This window comes from Globicephala melas, chromosome 4, assembly GCF_963455315.2.
Source record: "Globicephala melas chromosome 4, mGloMel1.2, whole genome shotgun sequence".
Classification (NCBI taxonomy): Eukaryota; Metazoa; Chordata; class Mammalia; order Artiodactyla; family Delphinidae; genus Globicephala; species Globicephala melas.
This window is the reverse complement of record NC_083317.1, coordinates 74427412-74443561: the sequence shown is the minus strand read 5'-3', so window position 1 is coordinate 74443561 and position 16150 is coordinate 74427412. Positions and strand designations below refer to the sequence as shown.

General features: G+C 48.9%; 1 long non-coding RNA gene across 1 annotated transcript; it reads right to left on the bottom strand.

The window, feature by feature from the left end:
* Positions 1-12348: 12348 nt before the first annotated feature.
* LOC138842657 (uncharacterized) lies at positions 12349-15676 on the bottom strand. The gene is made up of 3 exons (XR_011377386.1): positions 15457-15676; positions 14328-14438; positions 12349-13165 (listed from the first exon to the last, which is right to left on the bottom strand). It is a non-coding gene; the product is annotated as an uncharacterized lncRNA (long non-coding RNA).
* Between the last annotated feature and the right edge of the window lie 474 nt (positions 15677-16150).

Below are 16150 nucleotides of genomic sequence, written 5' to 3'. Positions count from 1 at the left end.
TGGTAATCTAATGAGTAAACTGGCTTCCTGAGTTTTGTGAACCACTCTACCAAATTAATTGAATCCAAGGAGGGGGTCATGGGAACCTCTGATTTATAGTCAGTTGGTCAGAAGCACAGGTAACAACCTGGACTTGTGATTGGCATCTGAAGGGGGGGCAACCTTGCGGGACTAAGCCCTTAACCTGTGGATTCTGATGCTACCTCTGAGTAGATAGCGTCAGAATTGAGTTGAATTGTGGGACACTCAGCTGGTGTCCGAGAATTGCTTGGTGGTGTGGGGAAAAACCCCACATACTGGAAATGGTGTCAGAATTGGACAGGCAAACACCTAACCTTAACACAAAGCTGACTTAAAAGTGCTACAGTAAGAGTTCAGAGTGCAGTGGCGGGCACAGAGGAGCGAGAGAGATATTCGATCCTGCTGGTGGCTTTGGGTAATTGGAAGTAGCTTCATGGGGAAAGGTGGCATTGGAGCTGCACCTTGATGGATTTCTAGTTGTACTGTAAGCCTCAGTATGGTAGCTTTGCCTCATGGTGCAAGGCAGTGTCAGTGTTCCTTCAAAACCCAGCACGGGACCTGGTTCCAATACTGGGACCCTGACACACACCAGTCTGATGGCGGAAATGTTAAACTTAGGAGAGCACCCGCCTCCGCAGCCTGGCCCGTCTCAGAGGCCTCTGGGGAGAGGATTGAAAAGATCATATCTGCCAAGCAGAAGGCAATGCCTTCAGCGAAGTCCAAGTGGAAGTAGTGTCTTCATGATGTTATCCCCAGGGTCTGGGCAGAGAATCTGGGCAGGAGATCGAAGCCTTGCTGGAGAGGGATGCGGGGTAGGCAGAAGCCAAGCCCCTGGGGCCCTGAGGCTCTGTCGTGAGGGCTGAAGGGAGCGTCATTCGAGAGCAAGGATAGAGTAACGGGCTGTGCAGCCCTGAATGGCTCCCCTATCTCTGTCTCCCTGTGGCCTTGAACTCCCACTTGTCCACAAGAGGACAGAGGTTTTCTGAAATAACAATGCTGGGTTGCCCTGGCTTTCTGGAATCTGACCTTCTGTTCCCGTGTCAGACTTCAGAGTGGGGTCGTCTTGGTCTCTTGTTTCTCATTTTCTTCCTCATTCACTCCAATGTCTTTAGAGGCAAAGGCAGAACAAGTAAAGGAGAGACTAGCCTTTGTAACTGCCACGCTTTGTAAGTGCCCCTCCCCCTTTGGCTGATTTCTCGGGGTCATTGGGCTTTCTCACGGGTTTGAGTGTGTTATGAAACCGGTCTGCAGTGGGGGAGAAGCTCTGTGTAGATGTGCCCCTTGACCGTAACGATGGTGGCATTTAACACGCACTCTCTGCCTGCCTGGCCTGGCTCTGGGCTCCGTGAAACTGCAGAAGAAGGAAAACTGGTGGCCATCCAAGCTGAAGATGGTGGTGGCCTGTGGCTGGGTGCCAGGTTTCTGGGCTGCTCGCTGGGTCCTGGCCATGGCCAGGGTGGCCTGTATCAGTGCTGCCTGTGGCAGAGCTTGGCTGGCACGTGGAAAGTCTTTACCTGCTTATTGGCACTCCCCTCTGCGGGAGTGAGCGTGCTGAATGCCTCCCAGAAGTTGCTCCACGTAGAGCACCAGACATCCAAGGTCATGGCCTATCCCATCTCTGCATCAGGTGTAACCCTTCCCCTGGGGTGATGGTGACCAGTCTCTATTCAACAACCCTTGGGTGAGTCCTCTTCCGACTATGAAGGTGAATAAACAGCACCTAGGTCACTCTCCAGGCACAGGGACCACTGCCCTGGTTGGGACCATCACTCTGCAATATGCTCTGTACAGGACCTTCAGCTTGCTTTGCTCACTCGGATCAACTGATGACCAGGAGACTGGTTGTTCCTCCCTTTGCTTGTGGCAGGAGACGGCTTAAACATATAACCAACCTTAGGAGAACAAAAAGTGGTAAAACCCATGCTTCTGCCTCAAGGAGCTGGCCTCTGTAAGTTAACCCCTAGACCCAGATGTTCTGGGTTGAGGCAGAATTCAGTGTTTGAAAAGACGGTGAGGCTGAGGCGGTGAGACTGAGGGAAAGTAGATCCCAGAGCCGGGCTGAGGAAGATAAGAGGCCAAGAGGACAACAGAAACCCGCCGTCGGCACCTCGGCCCTGGACAAGCCACCACAATAGACCCAGAGTCAGAATCACCGCTTTAAGGCTAAACACACGCTTGTCCACACCCTCAGTGCTGCTAACTTAGTTTTAAATTATTTATTTGAATTTTCAATACAAACTAATGAAAAACACTCAAATGACAGAACAAAACTAGCCCCATCTCTTTTCCTTCTGTGATACCACCTCTAGCTTCCTGCGATTCTTCTGATTATACACACAGGCGTTTATGTCGAGCTAACTGGAGCCGGGCTGCCAGGGGAGGAAGCCCCGCTCTGCCACTTACTAGCTCCCTGTGTGATGGAGGGAATCTTCTCCCGGCCTCCTTTTTCTCATCTGTAGAATGGAGATAATAACAGAACCTACTTTTCAAGGCTCAGATGAGTGAAATGTAGAATGATCTGTTAGATGGATGTGAAATAAAATCAATACTACAGGCGGATTAGGCAGCCTGCCATCCCCCCACCCCCCAGGCCTCCTCGACCCCCGCTAAGCTGCTCTCCTTCTCCCTGTAAGCGCTCCATCTGTGGGTTTGCAAACACAGAACCCATGCCTCTGCCCCAAAGAGTTTCCCCTCTGCAGGGAAGCTCCTGTACCCGAGAGCATTCAGGCACTGGCCTCTGCAGGGCATATGGCCCCAGTGCTGGTCACTTCTTAGGCTTAAGGCTCTTCCGGAGCAAGGGGTGTCATATTTATCTGTGTATCCCCTGTGCCCTCACGGTACGTGGCATACAGAAGGAACTTAGTCGATGCTTGTTGGAATAAAACTATCCTCCCACCTAATGGTTCCTGATATGCCTTTCCCAGTGATCTCCCAGCAGCTGCAAGGCAGGACTGGGACTACTGTCTCTACTTTCACAGGCTCCGAGAGGGATGCAGGAGTCCAAGTTTCCACGAGCGGCAGGCCAGGCCATGGATGCAGGTCTCCATCAAGGACACTTCCCGCCGGGTCGGTCTGTCCTCTTAGACTCTACGCCATTTCTATCCCAGTGGTTATCTTCATCTCCTGACTCACTCTAGCCATCCCCGCGGGCCCTGCTTATAACGCGGAAGAGATGCTCTGTTGGGGCCTGGGAGCCCCGTGAGGCAAGGGCTCCCCTTGAGGCAGGGAGCTGGGCTGGCTTGTCCACTGGGCCCTGGACCACAGCCTGCTCTCAGAACAAAGCCACAGCAGTGAAGCGGCCATCCGGGCCCAGCTGCTCTGGTGTTGCTGTCTCCAAACATCCTCATGCACTAGGCAGTCTGTGCAACACACGTCCTGGCCCTTACCCCTTCTTGAGCCCACCCCACCCCATTCCCAGGCCCCTGGGGCGGGGGAGAGGATGCCTCTACTAGATATTATTTGGTAATTAAGAAGGAAAACACAAAGAAGTGTGTTTTTTATTTTTTTCTGTCTGTCGTTTGGTTGCATCAAAATGCTTCTGCTTTCCAAATGGCCACATAGGTTTACCCCACCCTCCCCTCAGAGGCAGCCTGTCTCTGCTTCTGGCTCCTGAGGCTGTAGCGCTGAGTCAGCAACTTCGGCTGTGTGGGGAGAGGCCGCTATTGAATCTTGTGACCAGGGTCCCTAGGAAACACTGGAAAAATAGTGCTTCGTAACCGTACATCACCTATCACTTTACAAGTCACTTCCTCATCCATTATTCATAGGACCCTCACAGCTCTCTGCCTAGGTCAGCAGGATATTACTAGGGGCAAAAATGGATTTTGTAAAGTAAATTGGATTTTGTCAATTAAATTGGCCGTGACCCTTATCACAATCCTTTGGTGTGAGACTGCGGCACAGGAATCTAATGCAGCCCGTGAAAGAGATGATGAAGTTAATCCCCAAACCCAGATGTAACCTGGTACGGAGCCAGCACACCTGGCTTCTAGCCTCCATTGCCAAGAGAACTTGGGCAACGCGCAACCCCCTCTGGGCCTCAGTTTTCCTATCCGTAAAGTGAGATTTACGATCTGCAAGATCTTGCCTAGTTATTTGGATGAGCTAACATGATAGGGCTATTATACACCTACCATTGAATCCCCCCACCCGACACACACCTACACACTCTGAAGTGGGGTAAATGTCTGCTGCAATCAACAAATTCTTGAACTTTTCCCCAGTTGTTACCTAATCGGTAGGCAATGCCTGTCTTAAGCATTCGATCCTAACTTGACTGTGTAATTTTCTTTTTAAATTGATGGCTTCTGTGCTCATGAGTGTCTCCTGGAAGTTCAAAAGGGTTGTAAGAAGATAGGGAGGTGCCCAGAGAACCCAGTGGAGCCTGTACATTGTGACATCTTTGGTGTGACCTCAGAAAGTGATGCTCCCTCTGTTGTTGGCAGCAGAGGGAGGGGGGAGCAGGACCTAGAACCCTCCTCTTCACTAGAAGGCCTCAGGAATAAGCAGTATAGTGGCTGCTTCTTTCTGGGTCCTCTGCTTCTTAGGCGAGTAGCAGCTTTGAGGCTGCCCTGTTTGCAAGTTCAAACTCTACTCAGGGCAGCAAACATGGGAAAGCGTGGTGAGTTCACAGCAAGTCTTACTTGTGCTGTGAATTGAATCTTAATCTACAAATACCCTTAGAAGCAAAAAAAATAAACAGGAGCTCAATCAATCATTTTGCCAAACTCAGTCCTGTACAGCTGAGGTTGGGAAGTGCTAAACCCCATGGAAACGACAACTGTCATCAGTTCAATGAACAAAACCCAAGGTTGAAAAACAGAGCTTACAACATGTGTTTATCCTCAATGGACCTGAATCACATGGTCACATATCCCTTTCTACTGGGCTGAAACTGACTCCTGACTGAGTGAAAATGAAGAAAAGTTTGAATTTAGTTTTAAAAAGTGATATTATCAGAGCAAAAAATTATAATGATTTTATAAAATGTAGTAGCAGTCATTTAAAACAAATAGTTTCTTAAAGCATATATATTGTGATAATGTTGGAGAGGGAATTAAAATAAGATGAAAATTCATGGAGAAAGCAAAATTGTATTAACTGCTTTTGAACTTAATAGTGTTGTTCTTTTAAATTAAATTAACTGTTCTGAGTCTTTATTCAGGCATTTTTGGTAGCCCTTGCAGAAATTCTAACTAATATATATTGGTTATATACTAATAAGTAGAGAATCAATATAAGCTAGTGACATTAATATTTGTTACATATCAAACAGATATAAAAAGATGTATTTTAACTGTGTTAATAGAATTTTAAAATTCCATAAGAGATATTTGAAGTATAGGTCCTAGAAAAAGGAATGAGTTCAATGATCTACTTTGTATGTGTTTAACTATAAGAGCTTCTCACTTAATAGAAGAAGAAAAAAAAAGACGTTTTTATTGTGGTTCCTGAAAATTAGGATACAAATTCTTGCAACTGCCTAAAGGAGTAAGTATTTGGAAAGAATGAACAGAAAAGAAAGAAAAAAGAAGCAAGAGTCAGCCGCAGTCTGCTCTCCGCTGACAAGCTTTCTTAAAATAAGGCTGTTCAAAGCTATGGAATCCGAACACCGGGGTCACAGGGAGAGGTGCCCTCACACCCTCCACCTGACGCCTGGCCTATTACAGCTAATTCCTTTCACGTGTTGGGTAGAACAGGCGCTGGATAGAAACTGTAGGCGCAGCGGACTCTTTCATCTAACAATCCGCAGTACTTCTTGTTTTATGGAAAGAGCTCCAGAGGCAAGCAAGGTTAATGACTTGCCTAAAGTCAGGGGGAAAGCAAGTGGGGAAAATGGAAACAGAATGGTCTGCCCTGACCTGGCTTGGTCTTCACTTCTCCTCTGTTCCTTTCTGTGACACACAAAGCAACTGATCAGGAAGCAAGATGAAATGACATTTTTCCTTTGCTTATCCTTTTCGACAGTTGGAAAACCTGCTCTGCTGAGATGGAGCCCAATTTCTTTCTAAAGCGTGCAATAAATAAGACCTCCTGAAAGTGCCTATAAATGGCATCCAGGTCGGTCCATCATCCTCACCATCATTGTCGTCATCATCATCGTTCTTCTTCTTGGTGATGGTGGTGGTCCTCAGTAGTAGCATTTTAGGCTTTCTACCATCACAGCCCTTTTGAACCACAAAGCCCTTAAGGCTTCTGATCCTGAGGTCATGAAGGCTGCTCCTTCCACACATCCTGATTTGTGAAGGCTCAGAGGACGGTCACCAAGTGGGCCAGTTAGAGGGATCCAGCCTTCTGCTAGGTTTAGTATCCTGTTCAAGGCCTGGTGGTGGCTACGATTCATTTTTACCACCTCTCACTCCCTGTCCCAAGAGGCACCCTTAGAATAAGGTCCTTATAAAGTGCTTCAGACTGAGAGTTTCCAGGAAAGAGAATGTTAACTCTGTTGACAAATTCCAGTGTTGGGACGTTCCAGGTCTTAATTCTTTGTGCAAACTTTCCATCCTGAGTTTGCATGTCCCCTCGTGCTCCTAATTAGTCTCGTCACGGGCTCCTACGCTATTGTTTTAAACACCATCCTGTGTCCCAGGAGCCAAGGGGTCCTTCGGGGTGAGTAGTGTTGTATTTGTGTATATTTTAAAAAAACGATCGTCGCTCTTCTCGCTGTGGCGGCCATCAGTCTTCAGTGGAGGTGTTGCCATAGAGATGTTGTCTGATCCATCTCTATTTCTAGCCCCCTTTACAGGGGGCCGTGAATAGGCACTGAGGTAGGTAAATGTATGCAGTGACATTGAGCGGATGATTCTATTCTGAAAAATTCCTGCACAGTTTGTTTCTGTGCTTGTCTGAGGGCTGGGACACGGTGTTGGGTTTTGTCGCGCGTGCTCTCCTCACAGGCCCAGAGTTAATGCAAGCCTTGTTTGGAACCACTGAAGCAGAAATTTCCCTGCTGCCAAGGACAAAAGCGTCACAGGCCACCTCAGAGGCTGCTTTGGGAAGGCTGTGTCTCCTGGGCTCCCAAAGGAAATGAGAGATAACGTGGAACACGGAGGAGCACCCTCAGAATTGTCCCAGACCTCCTGGTCCCACCGGACACATCTGGCCCTGTCGGACACATCTGGCACCATGGAAACTCCTCTGGCTAAGTGCGGGCTTCTCCAATCAAGGGTTTAATTTGATTTGTCTTTTTCCAGGCTGTTGAGAGAAATCATCTTGAAGATGTGTGTGCTTTTCTGTTTATGGTGATAAGTGTGTATTTGCACAGCTCTCTGCTCTGTCTTTTCCCTCTCGGGCGCGGGGGTGAGAAGCTCTCTTAGGAAAAACAATGATCGTTTCATCGGTTCATGCCTTTATGTTTAAACCAAATAACACCCAAGTCTTCTTCCCCCTCTGAGAAAAAGAAAGGGAGGGAAGAATGGAGGAAGGATTTATTGAGAGGCTTGTGTCCTTGGAAAGTCACCATAGATGAATTTTGTTGAAGAATGAATGAATGAATGTTTAAAGCTAGCTTGATGCAAGTTAGGAGTTTCCAGAAATATTTTTTCCGTTTACTCTTCACAACCCTGTGACACAGGAGCGATTAGCCCCTTTTTACAAAAAGGTTAAGTGACTTGCCCAAGGCCACGTGGAAGATGAATGGTGGCCCTTGGAACTGAATCTGGGTCTTTTGATTCCAAGTCCAGGGCTCTTTTTCCAGGACCTCCGCAGCCTTGCTTCTAGCTTCTGTGTTTGGTGGCCTCTGCCCGTGGGCCAGAGATACTTTAGCAAGGTCAGCTTTCTCCCTTCAGGGGCTAGCATAGCCTGGGTGAAGCCCATTTCCTCATGCTCCTTGCCCTGACCTCTGTCCTTGGCCATTTGGCCATGGCCAGCCCCTGCCTGATGTTAGCAGCATCAAAGAAGGGAAGGGCATGAGACACAAGTGGAAACTGCAAAGCTACACACATTTCTTGAACTTCGGGAATAGGTCCAGGGTGGGTTGTGTGACGGTGCTTCTGGCCCCCAGATGTTTGTTTGTCTGTTAAGTTGCTCCACGTGTGGCTCATGTCAGCTGAAGGCTGGAAAGCAGGGGAGGGAAAAGCTTTGTCGCATGGCCTGGCACAGCTTTGGTGTGTGGATCTGGGGACACAGAACTCCAGTGTTCAAACATCCATTTGTTCATTTCCTCACTCATTTTCTCACTCGCTCTTAACCTCATTCACTCATTCATTCACATACTCAGTATACACCCTGGGGAGGACTTGAGCCAGGCACAGGAATCCGGTGCAAAGGGTGCAGAAATGAAGAAGACATGTGTCCTGTTTCCCATAAACTCAGAAATGTATAGTTATAGCACCAAAATAACAGCAATTAACATCTGCTCTTTATAGTTTACAGAATGCTTTCACATCTCATATCCAACCTTCGCCATATTCTATGTGGTAGGAATTATTGCTAAATCCATTTTGCAACTTTGCAGATGAGAAAAACAACAATCAGAAAAGCTATCCCAAGTCTTTGAGCGCAGGTCCCGTGTGGTTTTGAATAGTTCCAGTCTGGAAGCGTTTTTTCTTAATCCCTCTGCCTGCCTTTTTATGACCAAGGAGTCAGCTGGTTTGGGATAATGAGAAGTCACTTGTACCAGCTCTATTTGACTCCTTCAAATAGCGGGGGAGTAGCAATATTTTACAGAACTCTCCCAGAAAGACTGCTTTGGTTATGTTCTTGAGAGTTCAAAAGTGGGTTGCAAGGTTTCCACTATTTGGGGCTAAAGCAGTGATTTTTAACTTGGTATGCACATTGGGAGCTTAGAAACACTCAGGTCTGTACCCCAACCCAGAGACGGTGATTAATTGGTCTGAGATGGGGTCCAGGCATTGTGTTTTTATCCATGTCCATTCTAAGCTAAGGTGTTCCTTGACCCTTTCAGTTTCAGCCTGTCCTGCAGGTGTCCCCTGACAAGCAGTGTTGGTAGAGGGGATGTATGCTCCAGTGGCCTTGGCTTGCGGTGTCTCATGCCCTGCTGGGATCCCTGCTGCAGGGTTGGGACCCTCATGGACAGTTGTCTGGACACTAGAAGGTAACATCTAAATAGCAGTGATCTGGAAAGTAGGATGAGTGACCACGGTTAAAAATCGCCTTCAGTGACGCAGGAAATTCCTGTGAAATAGTAATATATGATTTCCCCACTTTCATATACAATACTTACAGAGGTAGTGTAAATATTGTACATGCAATGTGCCCAGGAGAGGGGGCACAGAGATGAAACAGACATACCCCTCCTTTCATGGAGCTCATGGTCTGGAAAGGAAATACACACAGAGATCATTTCAATAGAATGTGACATAGAAAATGGGGTGATAGACGACCTGCCTGCAGAGCCTCGGGGAGGCTGCACCTCGGAGAGGACACGTGATTTGGTTTTGAAGGGACAGCTGGATTTTTCCAGGCCCAGCTGTGGGAAGCACGTTGAGAGTAGAAGGCACGGCAGAAAGAGAGGCAGGCAGTGAACAGGAAGAGTGAGAAATCCAGTAGGATAGCTAGAGGGGGAACTGGGGAAAGATGAGGCTAGGGCCAGAGATTGCTGCTTTGCACCTTATTCTGGAAGCAACGGAGAACCAGGAAATGATTTCAAGCCTGGGAGTGACTCAGTCTGTGTCTTGAGAAGATCACTGGTGCAGCTGCCTGGGGGATGCATTGGGCTGGCAGTGATTCCAGCGAGCAGAAGAGGCTGGAGGAGAGACCCATTAGAGCTTAGGGCCAGAATGGGCCGCGGCTGGAGGTTGGAGAGAAGGGGCCAGAGAGGGATGCTCTAGCCAAGGCCCCAGGGAGGAGGAAATGATCCTTCGCAGTGAGTGAAGGGCCAGCAACAGCTCCTATAACTGCTATTAGAAAACAGACCCTCCCGGGCAGGCTCCATCCTGAGCCCATCTCCAGAGTCATCCCAGGAGATGCCCCCCAGGAGCCTGGTCCTGCTGCATCGCCCCTCCAGCCCCTCAATTCCCTAACGAGGCTAGGCTGCATTTGAATGTATGGTGCAGGCATGCCCATGTGTGGGGTCTTAAACATTAGGGTCTGCCTAGTTGACCAAATGCTCTGGGCTCCTCAGGGCTGAGAGCTATTAAGGAAACAAAAAAGAACCCTTTTAATTAGACTGCATGTCCCTGCAAGGCGGGGAGAGAGGAACAGAGCCCCAGTGATTCTGGTGATTATATGCAACAGGGAAAAAGTTTAAAACATCTGGGTGTATTTATACCTCCAAAGCCATGACCAAAACACACGAGGATTTAAGCGAGCTGAACCTTCCTCTCGGCTTTTGTTTAAACTTATTTGCAGATGCCTGGGAGGATCTAGCGATGACGGGAAGCCTCAGGGTCAGCCCTCCCTCACTCTCTGGGGATGCTCACCTGCCCTCTGGCAAAGCCAAGGCCTGGGGAGGAGAAGAGGGGAAACTTATTGGTCTGAAAATGTTACCTTTATACTGTTGCTCAGGGCACCTTTTGTTGTATAATCAAATATCCCACTTTGTACGCAGCGGGCACACAAGGGCACCGAAGCTGGGGTAGCAGTAACGGGCAGAGAGATCTCCAGAAGGTTTAAGACTTTCATCTGAGAATTATATAAAGCCCCACACCCAACATTCTGTAATATATAAATACACATGCTAAAAAAGGAAGGGGAAAAGGAGCGAGGGCTTCCGTGGTGGCGCAGTGGTTGAGAGTCCGCCTGCCGATGCAGGGGACACGGGTTCGTGCCCCGGTCCAGGAAGATCCCACATGTCGCGGAGCGGCTGGGCCCGTGAGCCATGGCAGCTGAGCCTGTGCATCCGGAGCCTGTGCTCCGCAACGGGAGAGGCCACAACAGTGAGAGGCCCGTGTACCGCAAAAAAAAAAAAAAAAAAAAAAAAAAGGAGCAATGAATTATTAAGAGATCTCTCCTCAAAAGTCACTGGCAAACGCAAACCAAAGGTTGACTTCCCCTCATCCCAGAAGTGTCTGTTTTGCAGAATCTGGCAAAATTCACTGAGACCCTTCCGAGTGATTGACTTTTTAGTGCAAATAACAAAGAAGAATGCCCTTTTGTAAAAGTTGCTCCCAGTATAAGACCTAGATGTCATACTAAAGCTAATAGAAAAAATAAGGAAATGAAGACGGCCAGTTCCTTCTCCCTTGATGAAATGCCCAGGGCTCATCTTCTAGAATAGTCAGCTCTAAGCAAGGCCCGTCACCCTGAGAGTCACAGAGGATAGAAAGCTACTCTCCTGACTGATGCTGCTTTTTTTGTTTCCTAAGAAAGACTGCTTTGCAAAAGCGTTTTGAACAAATTGTGCCATTTGAAAGAAAGCAGGGATCGAACAGAAGCCGTCAAGCTTTAATTTCTCTGCTAATTAATGGTTGATCATCTATCCTTTTATGATTGTTGACCCCAGAAGGAAAATTTAGTAGTACTTTTAGATTTTTCACAGTTGTGCTAAATGAGGTGTGTAATGCACTAATTTAGTGCCTTGTTAGCATAAGCGGGGCTGCCCCAGCCCCTCTGCTCCCCACAGAAGGCTTTCTCCAGAGCCGTGGGGGAATTTTCCTGGCACATGCATGGCTTCTCTGGGCTCAGGTGCCTGAGACGTCATAGCCAAGTTGAGGGCTCGCCCCACCCACCCGGGGGCTTCAGACATGGGCTTGGTCCTTCATTTTAATGAGACCATTTAAACCCTCAAGTCTACAAGCCGCTTCACAACAGTGTCCCCCCCAGAAACCAATTTTACAGCCCGTGCAGCTGTTTCTCACATCTCAGTACCACCCCTCCAAGGGAAAACCAAATCTTAGCCCTGGGAGAGGAGTTCTGTTTGTTGAGATGATGGACAGTTGATGACGTTTATGTTTAATATAGGCATTTAGGCTAGACGTTCCTCTGACATACATGCCAGCTCAGTAAATGTCCGGGCTTGCTGCATATATGTCTGAAACCCTGAGAAGCCTGGGCCAAGCTGATGGATTTCCGGGTCCAGGTTGTAAGAAACTGCAGAAAGACACTTGCCCTTTGTGGACCTCTGCTTTCCCATCTGTTAAACGATCTGTAAATCTTCATCCCTAAGGTCCCTTCCGGTTTTGACATCCCATCATTCATCAAGTTGGGAATGCCGGAGGCAGCCTGGCTGACTTAGCCTCTGTAAGGGGGTCCGCTCAGAAGAAGAGTTTTGAAATATCAGAACTCTTCAGAAAGTCCATATCCTTTGGCCCACCAGTTCTATTTTAAGGAACGTAACCCAAGAAGAAAATTAGACAAATGCATGAAGAAAAGTGTATTTATGAGACTACAGAAATTATTTAAGGGAAATAAAATCTTGGCTCTGAATATATGTATTTTTTTCCCATCTCAGCTTTCACAGATATACAATGGCAACTATCAAACATCTCAAAAGATCAGGAAATAAATGATTTATTGGCTGGAGGTTTTTCATGAAAACTTTGGATGACCAAAACTGTTTGATATCAACACAACTCTGGCATCTTTTTTTTTTGGCCCCGTTGAGTGGCATGCTGGATCTTGGCTCCCTGACCAGGGATCGAACCCGAGTCCCCTGCGGTGGAAGTGCGGAGTCTGAACCACTGGACTGCCAGGGATGTCCCTATGCAACTTCATTTTAAAACTGTAGAGACAAAATGTGTGAAGGTTTTTGAATGCAGAGCCACTTGCCTGGTTCGTGTCCTTACGATTCCCGGGTGTCAGTCTTGCAAAGGCATTCAAGATGATCCAGGCCAGCCGCCACATTATACAGACAGGGAGGGAACTCGCCTCAGGTTTGAGAGCTGGTTACAGCAAAGCCAGGGCTAGTACCTGTCTCCCAACGCCCATCTCTAGACCAATGTTGTAAAAACACCTTTTCTCTCCAGGGACCTATGGAGGATGCAGCAGGTTGAGACTTCCTTCTGGAGTTCTCCAGCTATGAATTCTGAGAGCTCAGCTTACTTCCTTCTCAGTGGAGATCCTCGGCTCTGGAATGAGGTTCCCTGCAGATCCTGAGTCTGGACCAGGCATGCCAGGAGCTGGGGCATTCACAGCACAGCGACTGCCGGCACACTGGGGCTTTGGGCCAAGTGCTCCTCTGAGAAGGATGATGGTGGTGAGAAGTTTTTCTCCAAAGTAAGCTGCTCTTTTGGGTTAATGTGTCCTTTTGGGAGGGAAGGAGAGGTTGGAAAAGTCAAAATATTGGATCATCTGAGTACCATTTACAAGTTCCCCCGAGAACATCCTCACTGCTGGGAACAGTGCTGGGTCATTGGGTGGAGGGAGAAAGGGAGAAGGGGGATGCAAAAGAACAAGACTCTGCCCCTGCCCTCAAGAAGTTCAGAATCTAAGAGAGGGAGTAATCATGTGGGTGAGGGGCTGCAGAATAAAGGAGCCTACAAGAACCTGAAGGTGTACAGACCCAATATATTCTGGGAGACCCAATAGACGTTCTGTTTACTTTGGAGGGAGGAGATCCCTGAAGGCTTCCGGGAGAAAGTGACCTTTAATAGGCTTTCGAAAAACAGAAAAGATTTCAACATTTGGAGGTAGAGGAAAGGGCATGAAGTTGAAGGAAGCAGGGGGTGACAGTAGTTGCAGGACAGTACTGTGGGAGAGGGACCGGAAACAGGGAAGGGACCGACGTGGCTGGAACTCGTCACATGTGTGGAAACACGGCAAGGGAGCCACGTGTGGGTGGGAAGTGGGGGTCATGTCTTCAGGGGCTTGAAGACCCCGTAAAGGTGTTTGGACTTATCCTATAGGCAGAAAGGAGGCATTGCCTGCAGGATTTTGAGCTGAGTTGTGTTTTAGGAAGATTTTGCTCATGGTGGAGGGGAAGAAACTTAAGTCAGAGGCAGTGGTTTTGGAGAGAATACAGGAAGATACCATTCCCGCCCACCCCACCCCCCTCCTTCTTCCAGGTGATGTGAGCATAGGGACCAAGCCCTTCACTTCTCCTGGGTCTTTTGGCGGTTCTTACAACCTGCAGAGAGAACTTTCTGGTCTGGTTGTTTCCGCAGCATTAGTTGGGAGCCAGGAAAAGTAAGGAGTGTCCTTGGTAGCCCCTCAGGGGGCGATGGAAGGTTGGTGTCCTTCCCACCACCATCCAGGAGAAATTCTGCTCCCACCTGAGAACTGTGACCCCAATCTGGTTCTGAGCCTGAAACTAGAAAGCCACATTTTCCAACGAAGAGATGCCGCAGGAAATAATAATTCTCTCAAGATTTATGGGCCAGGACATTCCTTCAGGAATAGAGAGAAGAGGTGAGGCAGAGGTGGGCAAGGCAGGGAGCAGCTGCCCGGGATCCTCCTGGTACACATACCGGGCTGGGTTGCGGTGGGGATTTGTCCAGAACTGATGGTTGAGAAGGACTTTAAAGGTAGTCTAATGGGATGTCTCACGCGCTTCTGCCGTTGGATTCATGGTTCTTACTCTGCAAATGGTGAGGGTGAGCTAAATGACCTGTAGGGTCTGTATCACAGGGTCATCTGATGTTTGTAGTAAAGACCGGTATTCTTGCTCTGGGCCTTGATCGCACTGTCTCACTCTCCCCAAAGGAAAACGCAATCAACAGAGTCTCACACATCACCCACGTTTGGGCTGAGGATTCATAAGAGGACATCTGGAAACTTCCCTTGAAGGGATACATCTGGGCCTGATTACCTTCTTATTTACTGTCTTTTTACTCTGGAGACAGACTGGAAGACTCACCCCAGGGAAAAATAACAGAAGCATGCACACCATCCCAACACACCTTCCAGGTTGCCCCCAGCCCGGCTGCAGGCGGAGACCGTGGAGGAATCCACACACGCACGAACTCAGAACACACGCGCGCACGCACGCACGCGCCTTTTCTCCCCCTTTTTCTGTCTCGTGTCGGTGAGACAGTGAATTGCCTTCACTGTCAGGGATGCGAGACCAGGCTTGTCCTGTCACTGGTAAAGTCCTGCCCTCCCCCGCCTCCCACTCCAGGCTGCCTGCTGGTTTCCGCCAGCAGATGGCGCCCGGAGCTCTCAGACCACCGGGCCACATCCTCGGGACTGAACTCCTGGCCTCCCACACCACCCGCCTTGGAATGGGATAATTTGGGAGTCATCTGTGGGAGGGCTGCCAAGGACTTAAATTTACTCTTTGGAACTTGGATAAGTTTCCCCAGGGGCACGGGAGGGGAGAGAGGAAAAGGGGAGGGGGGCAGCGTCTCCCAGGTTTGGGGGGCAGATCTGGTCCAGCTCTGGCAGCCAGACAGGTCCTTCCTGCAAGGCCCCGCCCAAAGGGGTATCTGAAGCCAGGGCGGGTCACATCCTGCAAGGGAAATGCTTTCACTGGTGTGAAAACCCAAGAGAAAATGATTCGCAGACCAAAAATAAAGCCAACAGGAGCCTCGAAATCATGGGCATTCCTCCCACTCCCAAATCTCTGACTCATTCCTGAGCCCCGGGTTTCAACCTCACCTACTGCGTGAAGCTATCGCTGACCTGTGCGCCTGGTGTCAGGATTAATCACCCGCTGCCTCCTTGGGTCTCTGGCGCTCCATGCCCGCGCGTGGATCACAGCTCTCCCAGGGGGTGAGGTACTTGCATAAGTGTCACCCCCATTTGACTGTAGTTATCCCAGCCCAGAGGCCAGACCCCACTTATCCGAGAATCCCCATGAGCTCAGAACGGCGCCTGCTCAGAAGTCCTGGAGAGTCAGGGCACAGCGAAGAGAATTCTTTCTAGAGCCTGGAGAAAATTCTACCAGTGAGGTCAAAGGAGAAAATCCCTCTTAGCAGGGTCACAGGACTCCTGAGGCAGGTGAGACACACACACACACACACACCTCCTGGAGCAGCAGAGGAGGGAATGCAAAAAATGTTGTGGTACCAGCCGCAGAGAGGTCTGGAAATGCCTTCTTAATTGAGCCTTTCTGGGAGCAGGCTGGCTGGAGGAGGGTCAGGAACGGAGAGGAGCTGGAGAGGAAGGGCCTAGGGGCTCCGACCCTGCCTCCTTTTGGAAGCTTAGAGACAACAAAGGCGGGGCCTCTGGTTTCTTCCTAGGAAGTACCATGTGGCAATGCTGCCCCTCGAGAGAGATTTGCTCTCTCCTTGAACAGTTCTGTTCGTAGGAAAGTCTTTCCTAATAGAAGCCCGAGTCCATTTTCTTGCAA